This window comes from Rhinoderma darwinii, unplaced genomic scaffold (genome assembly GCF_050947455.1).
Source record: "Rhinoderma darwinii isolate aRhiDar2 unplaced genomic scaffold, aRhiDar2.hap1 Scaffold_3434, whole genome shotgun sequence".
NCBI lineage: Eukaryota > Metazoa > Chordata > Amphibia > Anura > Rhinodermatidae > Rhinoderma > Rhinoderma darwinii.
This window is the reverse complement of record NW_027463439.1, coordinates 27,305-42,013: the sequence shown is the minus strand read 5'-3', so window position 1 is coordinate 42,013 and position 14,709 is coordinate 27,305. Positions and strand designations below refer to the sequence as shown.

Sequence of the window (14,709 nt, the reverse complement as noted above, 5' to 3'; positions counted from 1 at the left end):
TTGTGTGTAAATGTATGGCTGCTGTTAAGCGGGCTAAGTTGCTGATTGAATGTTTTTGTATGATGAGTGGGTTTAAGTTGAATGTGGATAAAAGCGGTTGTAAGTTTTTTGATGAATGGAAGGAAAATGACTTGTGTGGATGGCCAGTGAGACAAGGTGGGGTGGAAGTTCTGGGGGTGATTTTTGACAATGATTTGTATGGGAAAGAGAGTTGGGGGAGAGTTTTAGAACGGGTGAAAAATAAAACAAATTTTTGGTCTTTAAGGACTTTATCGATTGATGGGAGAGTTTTGGTGATTAAATCTGTGATTATTCCAATTCTGTTGTATATTAATTATGTTTTTCCTCCGCCTGACAGATGTCTGGCGAGAATCATCCGAGTAATTTTTTTGTTCCTTTGGAACTCAAAGATGGAGAAATTGAAGCGAGAGAAAGTGGTGAAGAGAAGAGTGAATGGTGGAAAAGGTCTGATGAATATTGAATGTTTTCTGGCGGTGAAGTATGTAAGTTTTTGTATGTCGATCAGTAAGAAGGAAAGTGTGTATGGTTGTATGGTGAAGTATTTGGCTGGAAGGGTGTTACTGAGATATAAATTAATGGTAAGGGATTTGAGGGAGCCAACAAGTTTTGGTACTCCATGGTTTTATATGAGGATTGATAGGTGCATTAGGAGGAACCACTTAGAGAATGTGACAGTGAATGATTGGTGTGAGAGCAAGAAAGTGATGAAAGTTTTGGAGTCAAGAGAGATGGTTGAATGTGTGGCTGGTTTGACTGAGAATGAGAGTAAAGCAGTGTGGAAGAATGTGCAAAGTAAAGAGTTAGTAAACAGGCAAAAGGATCTTGCTTGGATGACTGTGCATAGGTGTTTACCTACGCGCGAGTTTCAACGGAGAAGAAGGTTGGTAAACAGTGAGAACTGCCCCAGGGCAGGATGTGGTAGGTGTGAGAATTATGTTCATTTACTGTGGGAGTGTGAGTATGCTAAGAATGTATGGAAAGGGATGGGTAAATTGATCAAAGGTATAACTGGGGTTGAATTATTGACGTTTAATATGATGATGTTTGGGTTGTGTGGTGTGAATAGAGAGAAAGCTAGGTTGTTGTGGTTGATTGTAAATTGCGTAAAAGAAGTGTTATGGGATGTCAGGAATATCTTAGTTTTTAAGCAAAAGGACGTTGAAGTGTATGAGTGTTTGGGCATGATCCGTGGACGTTTATTTCTGTATGTGCTATGTGACCGAAAAAGACTTGGCAGTGATGCCGAAGGAGTCTGGAAATACAAAAAATGGCGGTCATGGCTTATTAATTGAATTTAATGTGTTTTTTTTCTGTTCTTATAAGAATGGGTTTTTTTGTTTTGTTTTGGGAGGATACAATGTATTTGTGTTTGTATTTTTGGATATTTCTCTTTTGAAATGATGGATGTATCTTTGAATATTTTGTTTTTGTACTTTTCATGACAAATGTATGAAATGTAATCTGACTTTATTTTCAATAAAAATTAAAAAAAAAAAATCTGTTCTTATCAGTTTAATATCTGATACGTCCCCTATCTGGGGACCATATATTAAATGGATTTTTAGAACAGGGAGATGGAAATAGAGCTTGCTCTGTCCACTCCACGCATTGACCTGGTATTGCAGTATTTCCAGGACCGGTGCACCCTTTCCTTATGTGTTGACTAAAATCAGATTCCAAAAGTGTTTTTTGTGTTTGCCATTGTTTCTGTCTTTCTGAAGGGATCTCCCCTTTTAATCCCATTATTTCAACACCTGTTGGACAATGCATGAGTGATAATGAGCTAATTGATTAAATGCAATTAATGAATACATTGCCACCTCTTGTTTTGTGTCGTCTGTGTGTCTGTGTTTCCGGCATTTCACATTGGATCAGCTCATTCACCTTCCTTGTCTTCTCTCCGCCCTCCCTTTTAGGTAAGTTAAAGAGCTGCACCTGAGCCAGCCACTGATTGATGCAGCACCACAGTCAAATAGTGGAGTGGAGTAGGGGAACAGCAAACAGCCATTAAAGCCGCCCGCCCGCCCGCCCGCCACAATGGACCTACCTGTGTACACTAGATGGATGTGATGGAATGTACTGTCGTCCCTACATTTCAAGAAGGAGTAAGAATTGCAGTTGCAACAAAGCCTTGCTTGCCTACAAAGAGAGCAGCAATTTGGATTTGTTACTATGTTACCTAGAAGAATAACAAACTGTGCAAGGATGGAGGTTGTAGGAGCAAGGAGAAGTTGTCTGTAAAGTTGGTGGATACTTATTTTCCATTTTGCAGTCCCTTGTCTCCCTCTTGTGGCCTCCTGGAGGCAACTAGCTGTGCAAAAAAAGACAGCCTGGCGGCCGGCTGTTGCAGTGTTGCCCTCTCAGGCAACACTGAGTGACTGACTGAGCCGCACCGTCTTATATAAAGTTCAGACGGAACTTTGCACGTGTCATAGTGGAGCCCTGAGGAGCCAGAGCCAGCTTTCTGACATCATAATGGGGCCTCAGAGATAAAAGCCTGGGCCCAGGCAGTGTTGGTCAGTGCTGCTCAGCAGGCAGCACTGGACTGGACTGGATTACAGCTGATACAAGGTGTGAAGGAACAAGGGGTGGCTGTGGGCATGCACTTGCTGCCGCTGCCAGTGTTTATCTGCATGGCAGCAGGGCATTTGGGCGTTGCCAGGAAGGCGTTTTTATGTAGATTCCTCCTCTTTCAGCACTGCATTGTGGTGCAAGCAAAAGAAGCAAATCCTGTCTGGCTTCCTCTCCGGCCTTTATTCACCTCCCGTGTAGCTGTGAGTGTGTGAGCCTGCAGGGCCCCATGGAATTGCCTAGAAGTAGGCTGAATCGCTGCAAGGGCTGAACAGCCGTATCGGGCAGGCTCGGGCAACGCGCGGCCCGTTCGGGTTATCGCTTCTCGGCCTTTTGGCTAAGATCAAGTGTAGTACTTTAGGGTATTGCCTTGTTTCTTGGTCAGGAGGTGCCCTGGTACCCTTTTCCTTGGCCTGGGGGGATCGTCTCTTTTACAAGAGACTTAACCCCTCTGCTGCTATTGGGGGAGAGGATTAGTCCAGGGCAACGGGGAGCGATCACTTGCCTGGCATTTAGGTGCTGAAGGTATTATCGTTGGAGTTCGTTGGATTTCGTTGGATATCGTTGGCTTTTTTGCGGCAGGATGGAGGAAATCCCTGACTACATGCGGACTCGGAATGCTGTTCGTTTTACGATGGAGGAATCTGGAGGACAAAGCAGGGACTTGGAATTCCTAACAAAGGTACTCTTGCTTGGTCTTTTCCAGTTGGAGAGACAATGGATATTGTCTGTAATGGACTATCCAAGAAGAGGATGCTTCGATGTCACCTTTTGTACGGAGGAAATTTATCTGGACTTTCTGGACACTTTGAAGGAGAAGAAGCAGGATCCAAGACTGGTTGGTGTGATTGTAACACCACACTTTGCTCCTAGCAAAAAGTTGGTGATTGTTAAAATGTTTTCCCCCTATGTGTGTAAAGACGATATTATATGTTTTCTCACTAAGTTCTGTGAGGAGGTGGTGGAGAAGGGTAAGGTCTTTAATCCCTTTGGATTTTGGACAGGCAAATGGAAATTCCTGTGTAAAATTAAGGCAGTTGGAGAGGCTGGAAACTTATTGCTTCCTCCAGCACGCTTTAAAATTGGCAGTGCAAGTGGGAATCTCTATTTTTTTGGAATGGGGATTTTTTGCCATAATTGCAAAGAGTATGGACATGTGAAGGAAAATTGTGGGAAAATATTCTGTACAAAATGTTTCCAAGAAGGTCATATGTACAATGATTGTGAGAAGGGTAAAGTGTGTAACATGTGTAGAGAAGAAGGGCATGTGTTTAAAAATTGTTTAAAGAAAAGCAAAAGTGAAGTAAAGGAGGAGAGTAAGAAGACCGTTAAAAGAAAGGAACAGATAGTTAAAAGAAAGGAAGAGAAAGTTACCTCAGGAAAAGAGGATAAGCCACAGGAAGTGGGAGGAGGATGGAAAAGCGTTGAGGTTAAAAGGAGTGATGAAACAAAAAGGAGAAAAATTGTGGAAAAAAATGTTGTTTCAGATGAAAATAGAGCAGAAAGAGATAAATTAGTAAAAGACATAGAGGAATTAAGAGAGAAAATTAATTTTGAGAAGGTTCGGAGGCGGGTACGAACTTGTCTAAGAGGAGATATATCCGATTTTCTTGAAAGATATAAAGTGCCAACCTGGTTGGCGTGTATTGTAAATTTGGAGTGGGATGGTCAAGATCTTCGAGAACATCTTGTGGATATGGTAGGTGTAATCGCTGTAAGAAATGGTTTGTTTTATTAATTTTACTTACAAAAAAAAGAGAAATAAAAATTATATTTTGGTTTTTCATAATGATGATCAAGTCTTTAAATTTGAAGTTTAAAATTTAACTCGAGACGGATCTGAGTGGAAACCTGATCTGTTCTTATCAGTTTAATATCTGATACGTCCCCTATCTGGGGACCATATATTAAATGGATTTTTAGAACAGGGAGATGGAAATAGAGCTTGCTCTGTCCACTCCACGCATTGACCTGGTATTGCAGTATTTCCAGGACCGGTGCACCCTTTCCTTATGTGTTGACTAAAATCAGATTCCAAAAGTGTTTTTTGTGTTTGCCATTGTTTCTGTCTTTCTGAAGGGATCTCCCCTTTTAATCCCATTATTTCAACACCTGTTGGACAATGCATGAGTGATAATGAGCTAATTGATTAAATGCAATTAATGAATACATTGCCACCTCTTGTTTTGTGTCGTCTGTGTGTCTGTGTTTCCGGCATTTCACATTGGAACAGCTCATTCACCTTCCTTGTCTTCTCTCCGCCCTCCCTTTTAGGTAAGTTAAAGAGCTGCACCTGAGCCAGCCACTGATTGATGCAGCACCACAGTCAAATAGTGGAGTGGAGTAGGGGAACAGCAAACAGCCATTAAAGCCGCCCGCCCGCCACAATGGACCTACCTGTGTACACTAGATGGATGTGATGGAATGTACTGTCGTCACTACATTTCAAGAAGGAGTAAGAATTGCAGTTGCAACAAAGCCTTGCTTGCCTACAAAGAGAGCAGCAATTTGGATTTGTTACTATGTTACCTAGAAGAATAACAAACTGTGCAAGGATGGAGGTTGTAGGAGCAAGGAGAAGTTGTCTGTAAAGTTGGTGGATGCTTATTTTCCACTTTGCAGTCCCTTGTCTCCCTCTTGTGGCCTCCTGGAGGCAACTAGCTGTGCAAAAAAAGACAGCCTGGCGGCCGGCTGTTGCAGTGTTGCCCTCTCAGGCAACACTGAGTGACTGACTGAGCCGCACCGTCTTATATAATGTTCAGACGGAACTTTGCACGTGTCATAGTGGAGCCCTGAGGAGCCAGAGCCAGCTTTCTGACATCATAATGGGGCCTCAGAGATAAAAGCCTGGGCCCAGGCAGTGTTGGTCAGTGCTGCTCAGCAGGCAGCACTGGACTGGACTGGATTACAGCTGATACAAGGTGTGAAGGAACAAGGGGTGGCTGTGGGCATGCACTTGCTGCCGCTGCCAGTGTTTATCTGCATGGCAGCAGGGCATTTGGGCGTTGCCAGGAAGGCGTTTTTATGTAGATTCCTCCTCTTTCAGCACTGCATTGTGGTGCAAGCAAAAGAAGCAAATCCTGTCTGGCTTCCTCTCCGGCCTTTATTCACCTCCCGTGTAGCTGTGAGTGTGTGAGCCTGCAGGGCCCCATGGAATTGCCTAGAAGTAGGCTGAATCGCTGCAAGGGCTGAACAGCAGTATCGGGCAGGCTCGGGCAACGCGCGGCCCGTTCGGGCTATCGCTTCTCGGCCTTTTGGCTAAGATCAAGTGTAGTGCTTTAGGGTATTGCCTTGTTTCTTGGTCAGGAGGTGCCCTGGTACCCTTTTCCTTGGCCTGGGGGGATCGTCTCTTTTACAAGAGACTTCACCCCTCTGCTGCTATTGGGGAGGAGGATTAGTCCAGGGCAACGAGGAGCGATCACCCACCTGACACCTCGGTGTTGAAGGTTTACCTTGAAAGACGTCAGAATGGAGACCGTACCGGATTATATGAAGACCAGGAACGCTGTTCGTTTTATGGTAACGGAACTGGAAAGGACCAAGAAAGACCTGCGTTTCCTGAGCAAAGATTTGTTGCTGGGACTGTTTCGGCTGAGCAAGGAGGATATACTGGCTGTAATGGATTATCCACGGAGAGGTGTCTACGACGTCACGTTCATTAACGAAGATACTTACTTGAAGTTTTTGGGAATTTTTAATGAGACACGTGGAGATTCAAGACTGGAAGGTATTGTACTGGTGCCACACTTCTCTGAGTGGCAACGGCTTGTGACTGTTAAAATGTACTCTCCATATGTTGAAGAGGAGGACATTAGCATATTCCTAGGGAAGTATTGTGGGAAAGTTGTGGAGAAAGGCAAAGTCCTGAATGAGTTTGGCTTTTGGACCGGTAAGTGGAGATTTCTTTGTTCACTGAAACTTGACAAAACTTCTGGGAAATTGGTGATCCCGCCGGCACGCTTTAAAATTGGAAACACAACTGGAGATTTGTTCTTTTCTGGGATGGACATCTTCTGCAGGAACTGTAAAAAATATGGGCACAATACAGCAGAATGTCAAAAGACTGTCTGTACGAAATGTTTGCAGGAAGGCCACAGCTACCAAGACTGCAAAGAGGAAAAGATTTGTAACATGTGTGGAGAGGGTGGGCATGTCTTCAGGATATGTCCAAAGAGACATGGAAGAGGAGTGCAACAAGAGAGCGGAACGAGTATGGAGAAAAGTAAACCGAATGTTGAAGAGGTTGCTTCAGTAACGAAAAAAATGGAGAATAGTGGAGGAGAAAGTGTTAAAGATATAGATATGGGGAAAGAAAAAATGGCTGAAAAAAGAAAAATTGAGAAAGCTAAAATATCTAAAGAAGAAAGTGAAGAAAGAGAGAAGATAATGAGAGAGGTTATGATTTTACGGGAGAAGGCGGATATAGAGGATTTGCGTGAAAGAATAGAATCACATTTGTCAAAACATTTTTTCCGCTTTATGGAAAGATTTAGCATACCACCTTGGTTGGTGGAAGAGGTTAAAAGTGAATGGGATGGTGAAACCCTGAAGCAGGAACACTTAGAAATGCTTGTTATTTTTGCGATAAAAAAAGGCTTGGTGCCATGATTTAAATGGCAACAGATATGGATGTATTTGTGTAATGGATATGTATGTACAATAAATATATTAAAAAAGGGAAAAATAAAAAAAAAAAAAAAAATAAATAAAAAATAAATAAATAAATAAATAAATAAATAAATAAATATATATACATTTTTCATTATGATGATCCAAGTCTTAAGATTTGAGTTTTAAGATTTTAGACTTGAGACCTGAGTGGAAAAGGGAAAAAAAAAAAAAAAAAAAAAAAAAAAAAAAAAATCTGTTCTTATCAGTTTAATATCTGATACGTCCCCTATCTGGGGACCATATATTAAATGGATTTTTAGAACAGGGAGATGGAAATAGAGCTTGCTCTGTCCGCTCCACGCATTGACCTGGTATTGCAGTATTTCCAGGACCGGTGCACCCTTTCCTTATGTGTTGACTAAAATCAGATTCCAAAAGTGTTTTTTGTGTTTGCCATTGTTTCTGTCTTTCTGAAGGGATCTCCCCTTTTAATCCCATTATTTCAACACCTGTTGGACAATGCATGAGTGATAATGAGCTAATTGATTAAATGCAATTAATGAATACATTGCCACCTCTTGTTTTGTGTCGTCTGTGTGTCTGTGTTTCCGGCATTTCACATTGGAACAGCTCATTCACCTTCCTTGTCTTCTCTCCGCCCTCCCTTTTAGGTAAGTTAAAGAGCTGCACCTGAGCCAGCCACTGATTGATGCAGCACCACAGTCAAATAGTGGAGTGGAGTAGGGGAACAGCAAACAGCCATTAAAGCCGCCCGCCCGCCCGCCCGCCCGCCACAATGGACCTACCTGTGTACACTAGATGGATGTGATGGAATGTACTGTCGTCCCTACATTTCAAGAAGGAGTAAGAATTGCAGTTGCAACAAAGCCTTGCTTGCCTACAAAGAGAGCAGCAATTTGGATTTGTTACTATGTTACCTAGAAGAATAACAAACTGTGCAAGGATGGAGGTTGTAGGAGCAAGGAGAAGTTGTCTGTAAAGTTGGTGGATGCTTATTTTCCATTTTGCAGTCCCTTGTCTCCCTCTTGTGGCCTCCTGGAGGCAACTAGCTGTGCAAAAAAAGACAGCCTGGCGGCCGGCTGTTGCAGTGTTGCCCTCTCAGGCAACACTGAGTGACTGACTGAGCCGCACCGTCTTATATAAAGTTCAGACGGAACTTTGCACGTGTCATAGTGGAGCCCTGAGGAGCCAGAGCCAGCTTTCTGACATCATAATGGGGCCTCAGAGATAAAAGCCTGGGCCCAGGCAGTGTTGGTCAGTGCTGCTCAGCAGGCAGCACTGGACTGGACTGGATTACAGCTGATACAAGGTGTGAAGGAACAAGGGGTGGCTGTGGGCATGCACTTGCTGCCGCTGCCAGTGTTTATCTGCATGGCAGCAGGGCATTTGGGCGTTGCCAGGAAGGCGTTTTTATGTAGATTCCTCCTCTTTCAGCACTGCATTGTGGTGCAAGCAAAAGAAGCAAATCCTGTCTGGCTTCCTCTCCGGCCTTTATTCACCTCCCGTGTAGCTGTGAGTGTGTGAGCCTGCAGGGCCCCATGGAATTGCCTAGAAGTAGGCTGAATCGCTGCAAGGGCTGAACAGCAGTATCGGGCAGGCTCGGGCAACGCGCGGCCCGTTCGGGTTATCGCTTCTCGGCCTTCTGGCTGAGATCAAGTGTAGTTCTGATTACTTGTAGTCAGTGCTGCCTGGTCTTGGTTAGGAGGTGCTCAGGTACCCTCTCTCTCGGCCTCGGGGGATCGTCCAGGTTCGCCTGGACTTCACCCCCGTGCTGCTATTTGGGAGAGAGGCTTAGTCCTGAGCAACGGGTTGCGATCCATATACCCCCGTGTAGGTTTCGGCCGAAAAGGGGAGTTGCGCCTAACGTTGCGCCTACTACGGAGTAGCGTAACAATACCTTACTCACCATGGACGAGGATCCATGTGAGATACCGGCTTATGCCCGGATTAAAAACACGATTCGTGTAGTTCTATCGGAGGAGAAGGCGACGACCAGCGGCTTAAAATTTGTGGTGGAGACCGTACTTGTTGGTATCTTCAACATCCAGAAGCGAGAAATTTTGGCGGTGCAGGATTACCCAAGAAGGAGGACATACGATGTTACTTTCATACAGAATGGAGTATTCAGAGATCTGCTGGCGGCTTATACGGTAAAAAATGACCCGAGACTGGACGGTGTTGATTTTTATGAGCACGTTATGGACATCACTAAAATGATAGTTATAAAGATGTACTGCCCTTTTGCCGACTTAAAAGAAGTGATGTCCTTTTTATTCCCTTATTTTAAAACTGTGAAATGTATTGGCAAAGTCATGAATGAGGTTGGTGTATGGACCTCAAAGTGGAGATTCAATGTAACATGTTATAAAGATGCCAATTTTACAGGAGGGATAATGTTGCCGCCAGCACGTTTTAAAATAGGTGATATGGCCGGAGACTTTTATTTTTCAGGGATGCCTCCATTCTGTAGGAAGTGCCAAAAGTACGGTCACACCAAGGAGTCTTGCGACAGCACCTGTAGGAACTGCGGCAGCTCTGAGCACGAGACCAAAACTTGCCCTCTGGGGAAAAGGTGCCGTTTTTGCAGCCGAGTTGGTCACCTCTATGCTACTTGTCCCCACAGATCTAAAGAGTTGGAACAACCCGAGGACCGGCCAAGGCGTCCCGAGCGGCCCGCAGGCCAGATCACCCCTGTACAAGGAGAGGAACCCCAAGGAGGCGAGCAAGACGATATGGATACCTCCAGCAGACCCCCCCAAACAGGTGACCCTAAAGAGCAGAGGCGACAAAAACGCAGAGCCAGTGATCAGCGGACGAAAGAGCCCCCCCAGGAGACTGGGGCACAGGGTAGTTCGGATGAAGCTGATCCTACTGGCCTGCAAGAGATGCTGGGTCAGCCTGTACCTGAGGCAGAGGTCCCGGGCGGAGCGGCAGCGCTCACTAAGAGACGTAGGGCGTACTCGGAGGTGGCAGCGGGGGTGCCGATGGGAGTACCTGCCAGGTTGAAGGCAGGGAAACCAGTTGACGTGCCCCCGGAAGCGACAGCTAAAGGTCCCCCCCCTTCTAGACAGTTGGGGGATATAGGGACAGCTGCCTCCGAGGTAAGCGTGGTCCCTGAGACGTCCGGAAGCGCGATTCCTGCCCCTATAGAAGGGGAGGGCGCTGCCAAAGATTGCCAAATCTTACCCGTTGAGTCCGTCTGGGACCCATTTTCAAGAAGCGCCTTAGGTATGGGGGGTCAGCTGAGTGATGGGTCTTCCTCTCAAACCTCATCGATGCGCACATTTGACTCGAGGAAAGATGATGATGAGAGCTCGAGTGGGGTGTCTGGCGACGCGGAGGACTGCTGAGGCCTCCTCGGGTAAGATAAAAATAGACTGTCTCTCTCCCTTTTCCTCATGGCTGAGTTATGTGGTCTTTCCTTTAATGTAAGAAGCGTGCACTCACAGACAAGAAGAGCTGCCCTTTTTAACTACCTTTCTGTTTTTACCGCCTCAGTGTTTTTCCTACAGGAATGCTGCATACCTCACCGCATGAATTATAAAAAATATGAGGAAGACTGGAGACTCGGACCTTCAGTGTGGTCCGGGTCTAATGAATCAAAAGCCGCAGGTGTCGCCATTTTATTCAAAGGGAACGTTTTAATTGATCGTTTTTATGAAATTTTACCAGGCAGAATTTTAATGGTCAAAGCTTTTATAAACGGTGTTAGATGGCAGTTTTTAAACTTTTATGGTTCTACAGACAAGAAGGAAAGAGCAAAAATGCTAGAAATTTTACCCCTTTTTATCAATGATTCAGAACCACTTATTTTAGCTGGTGATTTTAATTGTATTTTAAAGGGGGAACGCCGGTTCTCTAATTCAGTAAGTCGAAATTATGATAAAACCCCGTCTATTTTAAAAGATATTACAGTGGATTTTAAACTTACTGATGTTTTTAAAAAATGCAATAGGGATCTACCTGAAGAGGACGGCGTCACCTGGAGCAATGTAAACTGCAGCTCCAGGATTGATTTTATTTTTTGCTCTTATCAAATACTGCCTTTTAAATGTGATCTTAATTCTAACGTGTTTTCTGACCATAAACTTTTATATTTTAAAGTTAATTTGAACGATCAAAGGAGAACTCCGAAGAAAGCCTGGAAATTAAACGTATCCCTTTTAGAGGATCCGCAAATTTTATCCGATTTTATCACCTTTTATAAGGGCTGCAGACGGGTAAGACATCCCAATATGCTAATTGTTTCCTGGTGGGAAAAAATGAAAATAAAGATAAGAGATTTTTTTATTAAAGCTGGGATGAAGAAAGCAAAAGAAAAATTTGAATTTTATGCTAATTTAAATACCCGTCTGCAGACCCAATACAAGTTCAGAGAACAGGGTATGCATGTGGAGAAAGAGATCACCGAAATTAAAAAAGAAATCTCCCAGTGCCTGGAGCAGAGGGGAAAGGAGATAATCTTTCGCTCTAAGGTAAAACATCTTGAAGAAAATGAGACCTGCTCCAGGTACTTCTTCAAGAAAATAAATGATAAGCATACCCTGTTAAATGAGATAGATGGGGAAACAAATACCCAAAACATTTTAAAAAAGGTGCACGGTTTTTATGCGGATCTTTTTAATACAAAACATGTTGATGTTGATTTTATGAACGACTCATTGAAGGAGGTGGATGCTGTTTTAGATCCTGCTTCCCAAGTGTTTTTATTACAGGATATTACGGAACAGGAGATTTTAGAAACTACAAAGAGTTTTAAAACAGGTAAAGTCCCTGGCCCTGACGGTATACCTATAGAATTCTATGTTATATTTTATGGTATTTTAAAAGAGGATCTCCACCCTCTTTTTACCCAAGTTTTTAAAACAAAAGCCCTCCCGGGGTCCTGGAAGAAAGGCGAGGTGTCCCTGCTTTACAAAAAGGGGGACAAAACAGACATTAAAAATTGGAGGCCTATCACTTTGCTAAACTCTGACTACAAAGTAATGGCGAAGATATGTGCGAACAGATTAAAAGCAGTGATAGGCCAGATCATACACTCCAATCAGGTCTGTGGGATACCCGGGAGGAGTATATGGGATAATTTAAACCTTTTAAAAGATGTGATCAGTGACACGAAAGAGAGAGGAGGTAAAATGGCAATTTTATCTATAGATTTCGAGAAAGCCTTCGATAGAGTGTCACATTTTTATCTTTTTATGGTTTTAGAAAAAATGGGTATACCGGAAGGTTTTTTACAGTCTCTGAAGGCCTTTTATGAAAATTGTACTAGCAAAATTTTAGTAAAGGGTTTTAAGACACAGGATGTCCTTTTAAATTCCGGAGTGAAGCAGGGGTGTCCCTTGTCCCCACTACTTTTTATTTGTGCGATCGAGCCTCTACTCTGCAGGTTAAGAAAGGATAAGCAGATAAGCGGAGTCCCCCTGCCGGGCGGGGGGGGACTAGAGGCTAAAGTGGTGGGGTACATGGACGATGTCGCGGTCCTTTGCAGGGACACCCTGTCATTACAGAAATCCTTTAAACAGATTTACCAATTCTGTTGCTCCTCCGGTTTTTTAGTCAATTTTAATAAAAGTAACATCTTAAATATCGGCAAAATGGTTTTAATGGACATTCCAGTCCCTGTGTCAGAGTCTGTACAAATTTTAGGAGTCTCCTTCAATGAGTCAAATAATGGTTTTACCAGTTGGGACTTGGTGGCACAAAAAGTCAATCAGAAAATTTGCATGTGGAACATGAGAAAGTTAACAATGGAGGGAAAGGTTTTAATTACAAAAATGGTGATTTTACCTATTTTATTATATTTAAGTATGGTATTCCCTCCCCCTGAGATTTTATTGAAAAAAATAATTAAAGCATGTTTCACATTTTTATGGAACTCCAGGATGGAAAAGCTCAGGAGAGAGAAGGTAATATTACCCAAACCAATGGGGGGGAAAGATTTCCCCGATATAAAAGCATTCCTTTTAATAAAATTTTTTACTTTATGTCTTAATGCAGTTTTTAAGGAACATTACTGGTCATATTTTATACGTTTTAACACAGGTTATTTTATGAGGAGGAACGGTTGGTTCTCCACGGTTTTAAGCTCCCCATATGCTTTTAACCTTTCTGGCCAGTATAAAATTTTAGAAAAAATTGTAAACCTTTTTAACTTAAAAGACAAAAATATTAACGAAGTAAAAAATAGTAAAGGAATTTTAAAAAAGATAAAAGAAAATGTTTTAGTAGCTCCCATCAGTAATTTTAATGAACAAAAATGTAAAGAAATATGGAAGATGGTGAGCGCTAAATATCTTTTTAACCCACAGAAAGATCTGGCCTGGAGCTGTGCCCACGAGTGTCTTCCATGCCGGGCATTCCAGCATCGAAGGGGACTGACCAACTCGGCTGCGTGTCCAAGGGGAGGATGTAGAGATGACGAGACAGTCTACCACCTATTCTGGGAATGTTTTTACGCGCAATTGATATGGACAAGAATCCTCCCCTTGGTACAGAAGATTACAGGACTTCGGAGATACACAAGTGATGGCGTTTTATATGGATGCCTGGAATGCCCAACACAGACTCGAAAAATGATGGCATGGAAGATCACCAACTGCGTAAAAGCAGCTCTGTGGGCGGCCAGAAACATTTTATTATTTAAGTGTGAAGTTTTAGCTGTGGAAGATGTTTTAGCCATTTGTCTTAATGAAATGTACAAATATTTTCTTTTAGATAAAAAACTCTCTCCTGTTTTATGTAGAAAATGGTTTTTAAGTGAATGGAGTTCCATAATATGATGCCACCAAGTGCCCTTTTATAAATTGTTTTTATTTGACAATTTGTATTTATCTGTATTAAAAAACCATGATTGTAAATTTATGTAAATTTTTGTTGAAATGTATTGATTTATTGTAAATTTGTTCAAAATTTTAAATAAACGGTTACCTCCTTTGTTGGGGTAGTCAACTCAAAAAATCTGTTCTTATCAGTTTAATATCTGATACGTCCCCTATCTGGGGACCATATATTAAATGGATTTTTAGAACAGGGAGATGGAAATAGAGCTTGCTCTGTCCACTCCACGCATTGACCTGGTATTGCAGTATTTCCAGGACCGGTGCACCCTTTCCTTATGTGTTGACTAAAATCAGATTCCAAAAGTGTTTTTTGTGTTTGCCATTGTTTCTGTCTTTCTGAAGGGATCTCCCCTTTTAATCCCATTATTTCAACACCTGTTGGACAATGCATGAGTGATAATGAGCTAATTGATTAAATGCAATTAATGAATACATTGCCACCTCTTGTTTTGTGTCGTCTGTGTGTCTGTGTTTCCGGCATTTCACATTGGAACAGCTCATTCACCTTCCTTGTCTTCTCTCCGCCCTCCCTTTTAGGTAAGTTAAAGAGCTGCACCTGAGCCAGCCACTGATTGATGCAGCACCACAGTCAAATAGTGGAGTGGAGTAGGGGAACAGCAAACAGCCATTAAAGCCGCCCGCC

General features: G+C 42.9%; 3 non-coding genes and 3 pseudogenes across 3 annotated transcripts; all 6 read left to right on the top strand.

The window, feature by feature from the left end:
* The first annotated feature begins 1,486 nt into the window (after nt 1–1,486).
* On the top strand, nt 1,487–1,671 carry LOC142706740 (U2 spliceosomal RNA). Its single transcript, XR_012868467.1, has one exon. It is a non-coding gene; the product is annotated as a U2 spliceosomal RNA (small nuclear RNA).
* A 1,238-nt stretch (nt 1,672–2,909) lies between these two features.
* LOC142706755 (U2 spliceosomal RNA) lies at nt 2,910–3,049 on the top strand (annotated as a pseudogene).
* A 1,366-nt stretch (nt 3,050–4,415) lies between these two features.
* LOC142706752 (U2 spliceosomal RNA) lies at nt 4,416–4,600 on the top strand. The gene has a single exon (XR_012868473.1). It is a non-coding gene; the product is annotated as a U2 spliceosomal RNA (small nuclear RNA).
* A 1,230-nt stretch (nt 4,601–5,830) lies between these two features.
* Nucleotides 5,831–5,972, top strand: LOC142706757 (U2 spliceosomal RNA; annotated as a pseudogene).
* Nucleotides 5,973–7,386: 1,414 nt separating this feature from the next.
* On the top strand, nt 7,387–7,608 carry LOC142706753 (U2 spliceosomal RNA; annotated as a pseudogene).
* Nucleotides 7,609–14,150: 6,542 nt separating this feature from the next.
* On the top strand, nt 14,151–14,337 carry LOC142706732 (U2 spliceosomal RNA). The gene has a single exon (XR_012868460.1). It is a non-coding gene; the product is annotated as a U2 spliceosomal RNA (small nuclear RNA).
* The last annotated feature ends 372 nt before the right edge of the window (nt 14,338–14,709 follow it).